This window comes from Doryrhamphus excisus, linkage group LG19 (genome assembly GCF_037039965.1).
Source record: "Doryrhamphus excisus strain RoL-2023G ecotype Guam linkage group LG19, RoL_Dexc_Guam_v1.1, whole genome shotgun sequence".
NCBI classification, from domain to species: Eukaryota; Metazoa; Chordata; class Actinopteri; order Syngnathiformes; family Syngnathidae; genus Doryrhamphus; species Doryrhamphus excisus.
This window is the reverse complement of record NC_136375.1, coordinates 3,143,922-3,162,974: the sequence shown is the minus strand read 5'-3', so window position 1 is coordinate 3,162,974 and position 19,053 is coordinate 3,143,922. Positions and strand designations below refer to the sequence as shown.

The 19,053-nt window shown below is 39.3% G+C and overlaps 1 pseudogene; it reads left to right on the top strand.

Annotated features, from left to right (window-relative positions):
• On the top strand, positions 1-1,047 carry LOC131113029 (uncharacterized; annotated as a pseudogene).
• The last annotated feature ends 18,006 nt before the right edge of the window (positions 1,048-19,053 follow it).

Below are 19,053 nucleotides of genomic sequence, written 5' to 3'. Positions count from 1 at the left end.
ATGATCCCGGAGCAGCCATCTGTTGGGTCCAGCACTCCTGAGACACGGCAGGAAACTACTGAAGATGATGCAGGTACAGTAGCTTCTGCTGTCTATCAGAGCTTATGTCTCCTCTTTTTCTGCTTCCAGTGGGTTCTACTGAACTGCTCGACAGCCAGAAGAACCAGGCCAGACACTACAAAACCCTCCAAGACGTGTACAAGTCTAAAAAGCCAAACATAGCAGCAGTAGCCCATCTACTCAACCTTGAGTTAAACTCAAGAAGACGCTTTATTACGTCTGATGTTTTAAAGCCACAAGAAAGAGCAACCCAAATTTAGGAAGCTTACCCACGTTTCAAAGAACTGGACCATGTGAGTAAAAATATTTAGTTTCTGTCCAAATATCTGACATTTCACATATTGTCATTACCTTGTAAGAGACTAGCTGTCTTGAATGTTCACAGATATTTGCATTTCACGAAGCCTCAGTAGATGACAAAAAGGCTGATTTAATAATATAGGTTATATTATGCATTAAGCCACATTACATTATTTTCAGGTAATGGATGAGATGCAAAGAATAATCCAACCAAACAATGGCAACTACATTGGAGAGATGAAGGACTGATTTTTCTCAAAGGTCCAGTTCTATGGTGTGATAAAGAAAGCCATGAAGCCTCCAAAGACCTTAAATGGAGGTTTGGTCACAATACTTGCCTTGAGTCATATCCAGATATGTAACAAATGCTACATTATATTGCTTTGTTGTCTGCTTTCATTCAAAATAGTGGAACACAGCTTAGCAGTGTTTGCAGCCCTGCCAAGTCCCTTTCCATCGAGTACACCACCACCAAAGAAGTTGGGTCCATGCAGTGAAGCACTATGTCACGTGATTAAGGTGTGAAATAGTTTTACTTAAAAAAACAGGTACAGAGTGATATAATATCTGAAAAACCTGAGGCTTTATATTTTTCATTTTGTCATCTAGACGGCTGAGGATCCTGAAGGATTCTTGCAGCAGCGAACCCTGTCTTGCCCAGTGTTGCTCTTAAGTAAGGACAACTGATGATAATAGATTGTCCTTGAACCTAAATAAAACTAAAATCATGCTGTTTGGTAACAGCAGAAAGGAAACGCACCAGCAAATACAAATTGACGGTGTGGACATTGAAAGGGTGAACGAAAATAAATTTCTGGGGATCACAATAGATGAAAATATGAGCTGGAAACCTCATATTACAAATATACAACATAAGGTGGCCAGAAATATTTCAGTATTGAACAAAGCAAAATTTGTTCTCAATCAGAAATCACTCCACACTCTTTATTGCTCTCTGGTTCTACCATATCTTACTTATTGTGTAGAAATATGGGTTAATAACTACAAAAGCAATCTTCACTCGCTAAATGTACTGCAAAAAAGGTCAGTAAGGATAATTCATAATGCCGCCTACAGAGAACATATTAACTCCTTATTTCTAAAATGACAAATACTTCAACTTGCTGATATAGTTCATCTTCAAACAGCTAAAATAATGCATAAGGCTAAAAACAACCAATTAGCTAAAAATGTCATCCAATACTTCTCTACAAGAGAGGAGAAATATGATCTTAGGGAAGAAGTACATTTGAAACACTTCTATGCTAGGACTACGTTATGCTAGCCATAGCATTTCAGTATGTGGAATCAAACTATGGAATGGATTGAGTAAGGAAATCAAACAATGCACAACGATGAGCCAATTCAAGAAACAATACAAGCAGTTGATGTTTGCTAAATACAAGGATGAAGAGTCTTGAACCAGTCATGATGTGCTATATATATCACTATATTGACACTTACTATGGTACACATTATGGCATTGGATGCGCATATCACCTCATACCGAAGTAGGAGCATTATCAAAAAATAATAATAAAAAATAATAATAATAATGACCCTAATAATAATAATAATAATAACCCTTAAACTGTATTATGGAAAGCAGGAAGTGAACAAATGTAACAGTTACTGATTGTAAAAGTACCAGATAGAGGGGTAGGATTTAATAAGCTTTGCTTCTTCCTACTCCTTTTGGACATGTGGAACTGGGAACTGATTATGTGATGCATTCAATTGTAATCTGATGCATGTTCAAATGAAATAAAACCATTACCATTACCAAAATGTTGCCAGGTTGTAAAGCGCCTCCCAACTCTTTTGAGATTAAAACATAAAAAGAGCTAAAAAAAAAAAAAAAGCAGATAATTAATGCAAATAATGGGACACACCTATTCCACCTAGAAAGTCTGTGAATAAAACATCTCCAAAAACCTTCAACAAGGTGTGTCTTTGGGATCGGGCATTCAGGTTGAAAAAATAAAAAGAACCCATTCATGAGTTGCTTGTAAACAGTGCTTCAGCGCTTGCATCATTATGCAAATAACATGTGGGTAATTGCATTTAAAGCATCAGACGTCACAGCGTGTATTGACTGTTGAAAACAGATTGGCGGCTGTCATTGGTTTGACAGGTTGTATATTATTATATTATATTAGTACTGTTATGGACCTTTGTGTGCCAGGATGGTATTTTATTCTTAAATGTGGCCTTACTTTATACATATTATATAACTACATATAATACCTCATCCTACTACCTTGCATTTCAGGCATGATGAGAGTCGTGTCCAGCGGTTGCAGTACCCCTCCTCATTCACCAATTTGGAACAACCCAGACACCACATTAAATAGGGGGCCATTATACGTCATATGGAAACACAAAGGCATCACACACCTCAAGAGTGATCAGTTGAAGTCAATGATAATGTTCCGTATTTGATTTCCCAAGGAGGATGACCACAAAACGGTGCAGTCATTTGGTCATTCATCCTTAATACGGAGGAGTTCGGGTGGCTTCAACGCCTGAGTGATGGCAAGCGCTATCAAAGGAGCAACTGTGTGTTCGACACAGTACTTGGCAAGCAAATTGTGGAGCCCTCCAGTTTCCTGAATCCGACTGGGGGGGGGGGACTCTGGAATAGCTAACATTCAAAATTATTTGGAATCGTGTCTCTACTCAGGTAAGAACTACGTACATTTAGGTTGGAATTTGGCTGTAGAATAGAATTTGTGGCGGCACAGCGGTCGAGTGGTTCACAGCTCGGAGACCAAGGTTCAATTCCACCCTCGGCCATCTCTGTTTGCATGTTCTCCCCGTGCATGCGTGGGTTTTCTCCGGATACTCCGGTTTCCTCCCACATTCCAAAAACATGCTAGGTTAATTAGCGACTCCAAATTGTCCATAGGTATGAATGTGAGTGTGAATGGTTGTTTGTCTATATGTGCCCTGTGATTGGCTGGCCACCAGTCCAGAGTGGACCCTGCCTCTCGCCCGAAGACAGCTGGGATAGACCCTTGTGAGGAAAAAGCGGTAGAAAATGAATGAATGAATGAATACAAGCTGGCAACATAGCTTGCCTCAATGTGAGACATATTTTTGATGGTTTAAGTCAGGAGTAGGCAAACTACAGCCCGGGGGCCACATCTAGCCCGCTAAGTGTTTGAATACGGCCCACTCGTAGTATTTAATTTAAACTTAACATACAACCTGGCATCATGGCTTGAGGCAACCTTTTGATGGTTTAAGTAGCTTTTTTTTTAATCAATTTCGTTATTTGATATACGTAGTCTGCTGTTTACAAAGTGCTCCTGAAAAAAAGGGACACAACGCACACACTTTTACAGATACAATACTTCCAGGTGGACTGTTGCATGTCAAATATATAGTCTGGCCCCCCATCAATTTTGTTAAAACAATGCGGCCCACAAGTCAAAGCATTTGCCCACCCGTGATTTAAGTAGATATTTTATCATTCATAGTTCATGTTGTACAGCACACATCCTTTATTTGTTTACTTTCCAGGTGTCTTATTCAGTAAAAAAAAAAAAAACTGTAAAATAAAATTTTGTTATTTGATGTGGTCGGATGTTTAAAGTGCTACTGAAAAAAGGAACACAAGTACATCTAGCAGATTGCATGACACTTTTACAGATAATATAAGACAAATTCCAAGTGGACTATTAGAATTATCGTCGCATCCATCCAATTTTCGATACCACTTCTCACTGGGGTCGCAGGGGTGTGCTGGAGCCTCTATTAAAATTATAAAATAAATATCGTCTGGCCCCTGGTCAATTTTATTAACTCAATGCTCAAGTCAAAAGATGACGCACTTCGGACATGTGTGGACATCTCAGCCTTTTTCCATGGTTGAGGACGAAGGATTTTAAAAATTTGTTAAAATCCTCTATACCGTGCCAACACAAAAAGCTGTGAGGCTGTGGAGGCAACATTCAGCGTGACCTGGGAAAAGGCTTTTGATGAAGTCAAGCTGGCTTCAGCTTTAAGCCTGACTGTGGAGATGTGGACATCAATCAATATGGATGCCTATCTCACAATAACATGACACTATATCAAACCAAACATGGACCCGTGGACCTGTTTTTAGGTGTTAAACATTTTCCACAAAAGTCGCTCAGCAGTTAACAATGCAGAAACGACCACCAATGGAATGGCTGAGTGGGAATTAACTGAGAAGGTTCGTGGAACCGGGCTTATAATATAGTGGCAAACATTGGAACTCACCAGGAAGGTGGATACATGGTGTAACAGTACATCTGGCATGTTCCATTGAGTACATGAAGAAGAACCAGAACCACGGGTAGCCACCAGTGGTTCTCTCTTCTATTTCTGGCTTCATTTAGAGACTACAACGCCAACCAGTGCCTTTTGATTCTCCAGCTTTTCAACAAAGCCCCATGGAGCTGTCTGAAGATAAAAGGGTCAAAAGCTCAAAAAACAACCCCCATGGCAAAAAAGCTTAAATATTCAGTGCAAAGCATCGGGTCGCAGTATCAGTGCTGTAAACTTAATGAACCATCTGAAATAAATATTATGATGTGGTTAGGAAAAATTATGGCAACAATATTAAATCCATGCGGCACGGTGGTCTAGTGGTTAGCGCGCAGACCTCACAGCTAGGAGACCAGGGTTCAATTCTACCCTCGGCCATCTCTGTGTGGAGTTGGCATGTTCTCCCTGTGCATGTGTGGGTTTTGTCCGGGTACTCTGGTTTAGGTATGAATGTGAGTGTGAATGGTTGTTTGTCTATATGTGCACCCTGGACTGGTCGCCAGCCAATCACAGGGCACATATAGACAAACAACCATTCACACTCACATTCATACCTATGGACAATTTGGAGTCGCCAATTAACCTAGCATGTTTTTGGAATGTGGGAGGAAACCGGAGTACCCGGAGAAAACCCACGCATGCACGGGGAGAACATGCAAACTCCACACAGAGATGGCCGAGGGTGTGAATTGAACCCTAGTCTCCTAGCTGTGAGGTCTGCACGCTAACCACTAGACCGCCGTGCCGCCCCAGAGGTAAATATGAGGGCAAATATACTATGCATTAAGGAAGGAGGAGTAGGAGTAAGGAGTAGGAAGAAGCAAAGCTTATTAAATCCTACCCCTCCATCTGGTACTTTTACAATCAGTAACTGTTACATTTGTTCACTTCCTGCTTTCCATAATAAAGTTTAAGGTTTTTTTTTTGTTTTTTTTTATAATGTACCTCGTACTGAAGTACGAGGTGATATGACCATCCAATGACATAATGGGTACCATAGTTCAAGACTGCATCCCATAATCAGTTCCCAGTTCCACATGTCCAAAAGGAGTAGGAAGAAGCAAAGCTTATTAAATCCTACCCCTCCATCTGGTACTTTTACAATCAGTAACTGTTACATTTGTTCACTTCCTGCTTTCCATAATACAGTTTTGTTTTTTTTATTTTTAAATTTTGTAATTTGTTGTCCCGTACCGAAGTAGGAGGTGATATGAGCATCCAATGACATAATGTGTACCATAGTAAGTGTCAATATAGTGATATATATAGCACATCATGACTGGTTCAAGACTTTTCATCCTTGTATTTAGCAAACATCAACTGCTTGTATTGTTTCTTGAATTGGCTCATCGTTGTGCATTGTTTGATTTCCTTACTCAATCCATTCCATAGTTTGATTCCACATACTGAAATGCTATGGCTAGCATAACGTAGTCCTAGCATAGAAGTGTTTCAAATGTACTTCTTCCCTGAGATCATATTTCTCCTCTCTTGTAGAGAAGTATTGGATGACATTTTTAGCTAATTGGTTATTTTTAGCCTTATGCATTATTTTAGCTGTTTGAAGATGAACTATATCAGCAAGTTTAAGTATTTGTAATTTTAGAAATAAGGATTTCGTATGTTGGTATGTTGTTTCTGTTTAAAATAAAGATACACAAATGACCAACATACACTGTATACCTTATTTATGAAACTTGCTGTTTTATGGCAACAACAAACAGTTGCATCTGCATCTCATTTATTATGACTTTTATAGCTGAAAGATAATATGAGCTGGCAGTTTTTCACTCCATTAAAGGGGAACTTTTTGGAAAATTATGCCCACCATTTACAATCCTCATGGTTAGCATGCAGGCCACATAATCAGGAGATCGGGAAGACCTGGGTTCGATTCTCCGCCTGGGCATTTCTGCGTGGCGTTTGCATGTTCTCCCTGTGCATGTGTGGGTTTTCTACGGGTACTCCGGTTTCCTCCCACATTCCAAAAGCATGTTTCTAGACATGCCCTGCCATTGGCTGGCGACCAGTCCACAGTGTACCCTGCCTCCTGCCCGAAGACAACTGGGATAGGCTCCAGCATACCCGCTGCATATCATGCCATCATTGGGACACACCTATTTCGACAACAAAGCCCTAAATAAAAAATATATATATATATATATATATATATACACCGTCCGTGGCTGCACGGTGGAGGGGTTTAGGCCACACAACTAGGAGACCAGGGTTCGATTTCCCACTCAGGCATCTCTGTGTGGAGTTTGCATGTTCTTCCCGTGCATGCGTGGGTTTTCTCCGGGTACTCCGGTTTCCTCCCACATTCCAAAAACATGCTAGGTTAATTAGCGACTCCAAATTGTCCATAGGTATGAATGTGAGTGTGAATGGTTGTTTGTCTATATGTGCCCTGTGATTGGCTGGCCACCAGTCCAGGGTGTACCCCACCCTCTCTCTCTCGCCCGAAGACAGCTGGCATATAGGAACTGGTGGAATAGTAGTCCGTGTTGAGGTGGTGAGTTCAAAATAATCCTCAGGTTTAAAAAAAAAACAAAAAACCTTCAACAAACTTTGGCGCATTGATACACATACTTATGCTTCCCACACTTACGATGTCCGCTCTCTTTCCAGCATGAGACGTGTGCTACAGTCCTCAGGTAAAAAATGCTGAGCATCTTGTTGGGGAAAAGAAGGAAAGAAATATGTTTTCATGTTTCACATAAGGATTGGGAACATTGGGAATGATGGGCAAATTAAAAAAAAAAAAGCACAGTTCCCCTTTAAGTGACATACCCTATATTGCTTTGTCTTCACTCTTCCAGCAGCTGTCCTTAATGTTGCGTTCACTGCAGCACCAAAGCTTAGAATCTGAACCGGCACAATTTGAAGGAAAACCTCAAAGCTTCTGTGAGGCTTCACCCACCCACCCATCTCTAGGGTATTGTAAATTCTCTGTAAATGAGGAACATCCTATTCAGAGCGAGTCATAGTCCATATCTTTACTCTTCTTTTCATGGACCCAAAATTTTCAACCACTGATATACACGCACATATATATAATATTATGATTTACAGTAAAGTCTCGTTATATCGATATTCTCGGGAGTCGGAAAAAATACCGATATAACCGGACTATCCATATATCCGATCCTGCGCCAAACTGCATTAAAAGTGGGCGGATCTTTGATATGGCATGTAATTTTCTCCTTGAGTTCATGGATTGCGTATCTAGCATGCTTTTGTACTACAATAAATTTTGTACTACAGTAAATAAAAATAAACTTACACTGTAGTGATTACCGGTTACCGGGACATAATTCACCCCGGAACTATCGATTTGATTGACGATCGAGGATTTGCTTCTTGTTGGATTCTCCTCCACAGCCACTATTGCCTTGTACTTCGTTTCAAGATCACGATTCTTACGTTTCCCCATGGTTGAAATTGGTGTTGAAAAACTGTACAACACAATTAAATACATGTACATGTATTTGTACGCTTGTGTCTTCGTTGGAATGTTGTTGCAGGCATATGTTTGGCCAGCTATGTGGGGCGGGTTGAGCATGACCTGTGAACCAGGAAGTGCGGGAATCGGTGTGTGTGCTGCGCTCTGGTGGTGGAAGTGTGAAAAATAAAGTTGACTGGAAGCAGCCGTTCGCCGTGTTCTTTTTTGGTATTGAAATCCTTAAGCAAAGATTGATTCAAGCTGCTTTTGTATCGATATAAGCAGACCAAATTGGCTGGCGGGAGATGAAAAGGGCATCGTAGTAACCAGATTATCATAATAACCGTGTATCGTACTAACGGAGCTAATTATATCATAAAAGACTAGAAATTTGCCGGGAAATGAAAATAGTATCGTAATAAGTAGTAATTCGTTTTAACCGATATCGATATAACGAGACTTTACTGTATTTAGTAAATTGTAGAAACATTTCTCATTTTTACCAAAATGAGACCATGCAGTAAATGGTTTCTAATTTATGTCACATTTAAGTGCCATACATAATTGCACTGGCCAGGTTTGGTGATTTTGCTGCGAGTAATTGTTATTGCATGTTTTTGTGTTTGTAAATGTATTTGGCTAAATTGTTTTTTTTTTCCCAGTGAAGTGTCTGTAGCGGTGCAGAGATACAAATTGCTCAAATACTATAAACTTAATGACCATTATGTAAGAGGACAGCAATATTTTTGCATCAAAATCTAAATTGTCCATGCACATTCAAGACCTCGTGTGTGGCCTGTGAAGTAGCCAAAAACAGAAGTGGCCAATTACTGTCCACAGCATTCACACACAGTGAAACCACTGACAGTCTTGAAAAGAAGAGAATAGCTCGAGACATTACAAGAAGAAACACTGAAGCTGTAGTGACTTCCAAAATGGACACGACAAGGTAAGAAGTTCTACAAGGACAGACCTTTGATTGCAGACTTTAAAAGCAGATGGCCAATATCTGTTCACAGCAACAACAAAAAAAGGTGCACATTTTCTATGTCTCAAATCTTTGTTTCACACAGAGAACAGGGGAATAATGGCAACGATAAGATGATCATAAACAAGGATATTGATAAAGTGATATTAATTGGACTTTTCTTATCGATAAAACATACTATCTAGTTATCAAATGGCTTGTAAATGATGTTTTCATCCTTCCTCTGATACATTGCTGTGTTTTTGAAACAAGGATTGGGTGGCTGGGGAAAATAAATTTTAATTAAAAGGTTTGTATGAAAAAACTGCTTCGTCTGTGTATCATCCATTTTTCAAAATAAAAGCTGTATTAAAATGAAATTACTTGTTTTTCAGTATTTGTGTCCAAAGTGGAAAAAAAAAACAGATAAAGCTTTTTTTTATTTTCGATTTTGAGCACAATTTAAAAAATATCCAAATGTATATCCATGTCTGTCTGATTGTCCAACTTCAATTTTAGTGCAGGTAAAGTCTGAATAATAAAGGTTGCACAGACGGCATGAGACATTAACGATGCTCCAACAAAGAGAAACGCCACCAGCTGAACTTAATGTTTCAGGAAAAAAAATATATAAGGACCGGAAGCTGAACACATCTTAACAAAATCATACTCGGGTAAATATTGACCATGTCAATCAATATTGTCTTCAGTATTTCTGTTTAACTTAACAACTGTCCATTGATAAAAGAACATTCAACATGTGATGTAGAAATCCTTAAGGGACTCTTAAAGAACCAAATTATAGAATGAGAACCAGATTGTTTATTTCTTACAACAATACCTAATACAGACGTCCGGGCTTATCTGCAGTCCCTGTATGCCTACAAGTAAGCGGGTCTTAATATAGCGCAGCTGCAAAAAACCACCCTTCCTTTCCCTGCCCGGTCTTTTATACACTCAAGATTGTGGAAGAGGCTGGAGTCCTGGACCAATCAGCTTTCGCCACTGCCCTTGCTTGAACCGCTTTCATGGTGTTTCTGCTTTCGTTTGTTCCCTGGGGCATCAGGGCATCTTTCCTTTGTCGCAGGGGCATCAAGGCATCTTTCCTTTGCAGGGGCATCAAGGCGTCTGGAACATTCTGGTCTTCCTTTGTTGCAAAGCAAGCTGTCATATGCGTACTCGATGTTTCCACCTTTACTGTCAGTTGTCACGTTAGTCCCTTTTTTGTGTGGGTGCGTGTATAAGTATCTTTTGTCTGTATTTGTGAGACTATGTGTTTGCTTTTATCTTTAGCTAGCAAAATTGAGCAAATACGTACCTTGAGTACGCAATCCCTCTCATCGTGGCTTTGACTGAGCGAACATTGGAAGCTTAGCTTGTGGCTACTATTGGTATTAGCGCCATGGCTAAGATGAAAGCCAAGTGGGTAACAAGGAAGTGGAGATTCAAGCCTTCGGGACCTTCTATTATCATGGGAAACATGAATTCACTACCGAGCAAGAGCTATGAGCTGACAAGAACGTTAAGATATTCAAATTTGTGATTTACTGAAGTGGCTACAAGTTAGCGTGCCGGAGGCTAACGTGAGAAGCTAGCCAATCTCAAGACCATACTGTTGTATTTTCATGCTTTTGTTCTTTTGAACTGACTAACTAATATGTGAAAACAGTTTGCCATGTTCTCTTGTTCGACCAAGGGTGTACCCCGCCTCTCACCCAAAGACAGCTGGGATAGGCTCCAGCATAGCCGCAACTGTAGAGAGGATAAGCAGCATAGAAAATGGATGGATGCACACTGCTTATAATAAATGTCCGCTCCAAAAAAAAGATTTGTATCCACGGAAAGATCCACAAGCGGTTGATGAAAGAGCAAATACAGTAAAGTCTCGTTATATCGATATTCTCGGGAGTCGGAAAAAATGGCAATATAACCGGACTATCCATATATCCGATCCTGCGCCGAACTGCATTAAAAGTGGGCAATAATGCACTCGACATTGTTCTATAGTATAGAACAATGTCGAGCAGCTTAAATCAATCTTTGCTTAAGGATTTCAATACCAAAAAAGAACACGGCGAACGGCTGCTTCCAGTCAACTTTATTTTTCACACTTCCACCACCAGAGTGCAGCACACACACCGATTCCCGCACTTCCTGGTTCACAGGTCATGCTCAGCCCGCTCCACATAGCTGGCCAAACACATGCCTGCAACAGAAGAACCAACTGCGTTCGTGGTTTCTCTCGTGTGTATAGATTCTATACGTGTTCTCTTTTGGTATTGAAATCCTTAAGCAAAGATTGATTTAAGCTGCTTTTGTATCGATATAAGCAGACCAAATTGCCTGGCGGGAGATGAAAAGGGCATCGTAGTAACCGGATTATCATAATAACCGGGTATCGTACTAACGGAGCTAATTATATCATAAAAGACTAGAAATTTGCCGGGAAATGAAAATAGTATCGTAATAAGTAGTAATTTGTTATAACCGATATCGATATAACGAGACTTTACTGTATGTTTCTTCAAATCACAAACACAATCGGTCTGAACCAAAAACTATTAAAATATCATTGTGAACATGAACGCCCCCCTCCCACACACACACAAACACACACTAACTTCAAGGTACCAAATACCCCCCAGAAGTGCATACAGTTCTACACAAGTTCTACACAAGTTAGCGAGCTAATGCTAACAGAGGCAACAGCAGAACGCCCAACCTCATTGGCTGAACGGGGCATGCACTGCGGTCTCACAAAGAAACGCAGCTTTCTCATATGCTTTAATTGTTCCCAAATACAAACATTTAAAAGTATTAATTAATTATTCGTAAAAAAGTCATTATTCGTGCCGTATTCGGGTTCGGCTCCACCCTTATAGCATACACTAGCTTCTTGGAGCACAGCACACAAAAACATACCTTTCCCCAAGTTGTCTTGAACGCAGCATAATCGTAGGATTGGACAGTAGAGGTTTGGGGCTAGCAAAATTGAGCAAATACCTTGAGTTTGCATTCAGAGCCCTACCACGTGGCTACAATGAGTATGTGTTTGTATGTGTTTGTTATGAATTTGTTTGTGCAGTTTATTGGTGTCAATACAGTGATGCAATTGATTAATCTGAAGTTTTCATGTTTTTTTTTCATAGATCGTTGACACAAACACAAAATCAATTGAGTGGAAGCTCCCACAGTCTTGCGAGCTAGTGCTTAAACACAATAGGAATTTGCTACTGTTTATTTATTCACTTTGCAATGTATTTCAAATACAGGCATGCCAAATTACCCCGACTCCTTAAAAAAGTAAATAATTCAATAAATAAATGGTCAAAATTTTAACTAATACATATAGCAGCAAAAAAAAATCAGGAAATGACAGCATCGTTGATGTGACGATAAGCCTGTGTCGATAAGTACAAGATAGTTGAAAGAAAAACAAAATGGCTGGACTCCAAGTCCGTGTGGCGCTGCTCCGTCTGCATCATAAGGCAAGATGGAAAGAATCCGTTCAGGTTCAAACTTTTTTTTCCATGCCGCAGATGTCACAGATGCCAGAGCACTCTCTATTCAATTTAATAATAACAATAAAAATGAAAAATATTACGTTTTTGGACTTACTCATTGCATGAAGTCAAAAGTGTGTCAGTTTGGTCTGTCTTCTGAGTATACAAACTGGACGTTTGAAATATATATTTTGCGCTATGGATCTACACGATCAATTGATAGCGCTGCGCCCGAGATGGATCCATCGTTAGCGCACAAATCGATCGATTTCTGCGCTCACGACGGATATAACTGCCTTGCGCTGGAGACCGATGCTTTGACACTGCACTGACGATATAACGAAAATCGTTGATCTGCTAATTGCATACAATGACATGGTTAGGGTTAGGGATAAGGTTAGGGTTAGGGGTTAGGGTTCACACTTCCCCCGCGGAGAACGGTAACAAAGTGAACTGCTTGTTGCTTGACAAAGATTTGAAATTTGCATGCATCGACTTCTTGTTGATTCTTGTAAGTAACAACGCTCAGCGCTGCCATCTGTTGGCACCTAAACAAACTACACACATCCATCCCGGGCACAGTAATATACCATCAATTGTGAGCGCAGAAATCGTGCAGATCCATTGTTAGCGTGTAACATATACACTTGCTCACTGAGTCTCTATATTCATCACTGACACAAATACAGCCATATGCGTGAACTCTGAACTCCAGTCCGTCACTCTTTAAATGTCTGTGTCAAACCCAAATCACAATAACAATTCCTATTGTTCCAAAAAGGCATGTGTAATGTATTGTTGTATGCAAGAAGTCGTGGTGTCTTTAATGTCCCTTCTCACCTGCCGTAGCGTGTGCAGTAGTGTTGTTGTGTTGTTATAACGAAGCAAAAAAAGAAGTTGTAGAAGAGTTGATACTAAAAACAAATGAGTCTAACAGATCGCTTACACACGTACACAATACACCTACAGCTGAACAATAATAAACATAACAACTTCTCATCAATCCATCTTAATGTAAGACTTAAGATAATGTACCAATTGAAGACACGCCCATTCAGCTAGTTATAAAGTAGGCTTATTTGTTGATGATACGAACAGTCATGAAAAACACATACACAATATTATATGAAGATAATACTTGTTGTATTAGCACTTTATGTGTAAAATAATCTTCCTGAGTGGTGACACTTCTGACATAGTCTGTGACGTCTACAGTTAATTTATTCCTGACAGCCAAAGTTGATAAGAATCAAAGGTTCCTATTGGATTCCATAGAAAATGCATGCGGGTCATTTTTGACCCACTTATGGAAGGTTGGGGTAGTAACACAAAAACTAAATTTTCTTAAAATGTATAAAAGGTCAGTTAAAAATGTGAATTGCATGATATTAAAAGCATGTTTTTTTTAGGAATACCTGGAATACGAAATGATGAAAAATGTTAATTACGAAGATATTTCAAGAAAACAACCTGACCGGGTCATTTTTGACCCACTTATGGAAGGTTGGGGTAGTAACACAAAAACTAAATTTTCTTAAAATTTATAAAACGTATGTTAAAAATGTGAATGGTAGGATATCAAAAACATGTTTTTTGAGGAATTCCTGGAATATGAAATGATGAAAAATTTTCATTACGAAGATATTTCAAGAAAACAACCTGACCGGGTCATTTTTGACCCACTTATGGAAGGTTGGGGTAGTAACACAAAAACTAAATTTTCTTAAAATTTATAAAACGTATGTTAAAAATGTGAATGGTAGGATATCAAAAACATGTTTTTTGAGGAATTCCTGGAATATGAAATGATGAAAAATTTTCATTACGAAGATATTTCAAGAAAACAACCTGACCGGGTCATTTTTGACTCACTTATAAAAGGTTGGGGTAGTAACACAAAAACTAAAATTTCTTAAAATGTATTAAAGGTATGTTAAAAAGGTGAACGGCATGATATCAAAAACATGTTTTTGAGGAATTCCTGGAATATGAAATGATGAAAAATTTTCATTACAAATATATTTCAAGAAAACAACCTGACCGGGTCATTTATGACCCACTTATGGAAGGTTGGGGTAGTAACACAAAAACTAAAATTTCTTAAAATGTATAAAATGTAAGTAAAAAATGTGAATGGCATGATATTCAAAACATGTTTGTATTTTTAGGAATACCTGGAATATTAAATGATGAAAAATGTTAATTACGAAGATATCTCAAGAAAACAACCTGACCGGGTCATTTTTGACTCACTTATGGAAGGTTGGGGTAGTAACACAAAAACTAAATTTTCTTAAAATTTATAAAACGTATGTTAAAAATGTGAATGGCATGATATCAAAAACATGTTTTTTGAGGAATACCTGGAATATGAAATGATGAAAATTTTTCATTACGAAGATATTTCAAGAAAACAACCTGACCGGGTCATTTTTGACCCACTTATGGAAGGTTGGGGTAGTAACACAAAAACTAAAATTTCTTAAAATTTATAAAAGGTATGTTAAAAATGTGAATGGTAGGATAGCAAAAACATGTTTTTTTGAGGAATACCTGGAATATGAAAATTTTTCATGATGAAGATATTTCAAGAAAACAACCTGACCGGTTGCGGCGTTGGTGCAGGGCAGGTTCGCCGTGTCTGCTCTATGAAAATAGAGCCCAATATATTATATATTATATGTTGTTCTGAGCAGTTGTTGGGGTTTATAAAAACATAACTAAGTTTTGGTATTGAATGACTTTAACTGAAACGCATGCTAGCCGGGGGGTATGCTAACCGAGGTTCCAATGTATTTCATGTGTTATGCAGCAGCAAAGCAGTCTGTAACTGAGTATTGTCAAATGTTGTCATATGAGAAAGGTTTATTTGTGTATTTGTTCATATTTTTCTACATTGTGTATCCACTCCTGAAAACGACTTAAGAAGTAGCCAAGACAAATTGAATAACAATTGCATACAGTCACTGCCTTTGATTTGCACTTTGTGCCTGAGTGATGTTCAACTTAATCCAAGTATGTTTTTGCAGTCTGTGCAATTCCCTTTCTTCTTGTGTTGGTTGATTTTTTTTTTTTTTAAAGTTGTCTTTTATTAATCCCTACCATGTCTGTTTGTGCCACCCACTCACTTTTCTATTTTCAGACTCCTAATTTTAAGCCTCTTTGTGTGTCTATAAAGTGCGTATGAAGCCATATTCTTTCTTCTCCCACGACCATCGGGGACCCAGACTGCTGGAGCCATCCCACATTCTCACATCATTCTTTGATGCTATGCTTCACTGTGGAATATATTTTCTGTGCCATATTAATACCATGGCTGTTTTCATGCCCAATTCAAACATTTACTGTGAAACTTTTAGCAAACAACACTTCTCTGGGATGACAGTTTCCCGGTTGGAGGTCACTAAAAGGTCTTTGGAGCCGTTTCAATTCATTTTCATGGTTGGTCACTGCCAAACAGCATGGTAATGGAGTGTGTCTGCTCCTTCAGATGTCATTTGACTGATGCGTGACATTCCATGGTAGGATTTTACACTTGTGCCTTACTTTTGTGTTTACGTTGTTACGACAAAGATGAAATCATAGCAAATATTTGGATCATAAGTCTGCTTTTGCCTGACCGACTTACACGATTTAAAGACTCGTATGCAGTTTGAAGTCTGCACGTTTTACACAAGTTGAAAGAGAGAGTAGAGTCTGCAAGAGTGTGCCATCATTGTGCACCGCCTTAAAACCGGTGCATGAATTTTAAAAGGCGGTGCGACCATTGAAGTTAAAACCAGCATCTCTATTGGCTGAGATAAATCATATACAGCACTCAAAGAACTGTTTCAAGCCCCCCTTTATAGTAGGATTGCCAATACTTGTAATGGTAATGGTAATGGTAATGGTTATATTTCATTGGAACATGCATCAGATTACAATTGAGTGCATCCCATAATCAGTTCACAGTTCCACATGTCCAAAAGGAGTAGGAAGAAGCAAAGCTTATTAAATCCTACCCCTCCATCTGGTACTTTTACAATCAGTAACTGTTACATTTGTTCACTTCCTGCTTTCCATAATACACGTTTTTTTTAGTTATTTTTTTATTATAATTTTTTTTTTATAATGCACCTCGTACCAAAGCCAAAAGCTTGTACAGAGCCAAAAAAACAGTACATCGAGGTCAGTTTTTTTTTTAGTACCATCAGTACCGAATTGATTGTTTAGAAACAGGAGCTTTTTTCCAACATGAAGGAGTTTGGCTAGCATTGTACTGCCTTTGCTGTGACAATTCATTCATTCATTCATTTTCTACCGCTTTTTCCTCACAGAGTGCTGGAGCCTATCCCAGCTGTCTTCGGGTGAGAGGCGGGGTTGCCAGCCAATCACAGGGCACATATAGAAAAACAACCATTCCCACTCACATTCATACCTATGGACAATTTGGAGTGGCCAATTAACCTAGCATGTTTTTGGAATGTGGGGAGGAAACCGGAGTACCCGGACACAACTCCACACAGAGATGGCCGAGGATGGAATCGAACTCCGGAATCGAACTCCGGTCTCCGAGCTGTGTGGCCACAGCCGTTGCTGTGACAATGTGTACATAAATTGTGCTAAACCTGGCTCGGCCACATGATTAGGGACAGTCAGTCAGTTTAATGGAGCCGTAGGGGATGGACCAGCTATTGTAACTCTATTTGGTATTAGTCAGTGACCCCCTGAGGTTGGCTGGGATTGGACTGCATTTGCTGAGTGACAATACTTACATAAAATGAGCTTCAAACCAAATGGCATTAGGCATTAGGAACACCCAGCAATTTTAAGGGGACCACAGATGATGGACCAGTGATTGCATTCCTATTTGGTGTTAGTCGGTAATTGCCCCATCCCCCAGGTGCCGCCCTATTTATGGCATTTGTGAATTTGCTGCCAAAATGACAATAACTTACACAGATTGAGCTGAACAATTTATGGTGGCCATATGATTAGGGACACTGTTTAGGTTTAAGGGAGCCCTTGGTGATATACCAGCGATTGCAACTTCATTTGGTGTTTGTGAGTGACATCCCCAGGTGCCCCCTCCTGGGGCATGTTGAGGTTACCTGGTATTGCACTGCCTTTGCTGAGAAAAGTGACTCGTAGACAAAAATCTACGATGCCTGGTTCCCGTAGCCGGAACTTACGAGAAGGAAAGAAGACTCACAGACGGTATTACATTTACAAAATGTATTAAAAATGTATTAAACAAAATAGAACTGGATTAATAATAAATCAGACAGAATATAATTGCAGCTCTTGGAGCTCAAAATGGCCAAGTCTCTTTCTGGTATTGAAAATGGATGGATGCCAGTCAGGAAACCATTCTTTGACGTAAGGTCTCTGCAGGCGAACTGGCGCCTGGGAGGATTTTGCAGATAATCATCTGCAGATAACCATGCACTCTTTATGTTGTCTGGCCCCTTTTGCAAAAGTATGAACTCCACGAGTTCTCTTTATTTCAGGCATACTCTTTCTTTACATCAATACTGTTTACTTACCATGGAAACTGAATATGGTCATGGTTTCATGTATTTTGGACAAGAATACATAACATTAAAATTAGGGCTGTCAAAGTTAACGCATTAATGATGTAATTGCATAATGCGTTAATTAAACTAAGTTTCCTTTGATGGCGGCCTTTTTTATGACATGCAATTAACGTGCGCTCCTCCTGTTTGACCCTTGGCCCCCACCATAGGAACAAATATTGATCCGAAATGGAGAAAGAAAAGAGTATTTCGATTGGTAAAGTTAGCTTCAAAGCCCTGGCAGATGGCTCTTGTAGCGAGACCAAAGTTATTTGTATCTACTGTCGCTGTGTTTGACTTATCATCTATTACATGGCCTGCCAGAGACTTTTTTTTATTGTTTTTATTGTCATATACAGTGCTACCGTGGCATAAGAATGGCCCAACTAACCTTTTTTACAGCTCTTGAACTGACAGCTAAAATTGGAGTTCCAGCTGTAATGGACGGTTCAGTGTTGTGCTAGCGTTAGCGATTTAGCATCGAACTACCACAATGATGTGGCACAAGTCATCAAACCTTTATGCATTCCCACATAGTATCAGCATTTGGGAGCAAATATAAGATAAAAGCAAAAGGGGTAAAATACAACCAAATACATCCATACAGCCCTCTTTGCATCAGAGAATGGTGCGTCGGTGCGTTCAATGACCGTAGAAAAAGTAGGACAAATCGCACTAAACTTTCAAAAACTGTGGGAATAGTTATAGAATAGAGTATTGTATTAAAATACTTACTGTAGTATAATGATTAATTTCTTACACGCTGTTTCGCTAAGCGCTTGTCTCACCATCATTCACAGACGGAAGAGTGGATACCTTGCTTTCAATTTCTCACCAAGATGCCGTCAGCATTTTTTACTGGACTGGAGCACATGTCTTGTGCTGGAAGATACAGCCATCCCAATGAGAGTGGGATCATCAAACGAT